We start from the raw sequence: 984 nt of genomic DNA, 5'->3' as shown, positions 1-984 counted from the left end.
CCCCCATTAAAAAAAAAAAAAAAAAAAAAAAGTCAGTGACCAGAGCTGGGTCTTTGCTTTAAAGTTCGCTGTTTCCTTTCTGCAAGTTCACTTCCAGAAATTTATCCTACAGACATACTTCACAAAGATCATTGTGTAAGGATTATCAAGGAGGTCTGTAAAAGTGAAAAACTGAGACCAATCTAAACATCTGAAAGAATTACTAAAATTATGCTAGAGGGGTCCCAGACGCAGGCACTCATTTTTACTTCTCTAAAAGTTGAGCTCAAATGGCTGAGGAGTTTTTCTACTCCTGGTATTCTGGCTTCCCTAGCTTACGCACCAGAAAAACTTCCATGTTATACTGTCTTTGTTTCCCTATTTACTGATTTGAGCTTTGTAGAACAGACTATACTTGGCCTGAAATTTGGTAGATGAGGGAGAAGTTTGAGATAGAAAAGTAACGTACAATCTGGAAAACTTCCTGATAACTTAGTGAGTATACCAAGGAGATTAGGCCAGGGGTAGAATCTCTTCTTCCACTCTATTCATGGCTTCTCTTTTAACCTTCTTTACATGTAGTCCCATCCCCATCCCCTTGAGACCCAAAGAGGCAGTAAGAGAGAGCTCTGATCTGTGGTAACAAGCCTAACAGAAATCATATATTTACCCTTTAAAACTTCACCATCAGATTTCTTTGCCAGAACACCATGAAATCAAAGTGGTATTCCTGATAATCTCATGTTGACCGGGAATTCTAACTGGCATTTATGCATTGTTATTGAATAAAAACAGGAAACTGAATTATTATTTAATAAGTTCACTTTGTTTAGTAAGAAAAAGTCTTTTCAAACCATGAGGTACCTGAGGGAAAAGTACTTTCTAGCATATTTAGGGACAGAACTGCCTGAACAACCAGGAGTCTTGCATCAAAATAATTTAACCTACCTGTGGGTGCACTTGATAAGGTCAAATCTGAAGCTAAATCTTTTTTTTTTTTTTTTT

The sequence above is a fragment of the Neophocaena asiaeorientalis genome, unplaced genomic scaffold (assembly GCF_003031525.2).
Source record: "Neophocaena asiaeorientalis asiaeorientalis breed wild unplaced genomic scaffold, Neophocaena_asiaeorientalis_V1.1 scaffold143, whole genome shotgun sequence".
NCBI classification, from domain to species: Eukaryota; Metazoa; Chordata; class Mammalia; order Artiodactyla; family Phocoenidae; genus Neophocaena; species Neophocaena asiaeorientalis.
Note: the sequence above shows the minus strand (reverse complement) of the source record.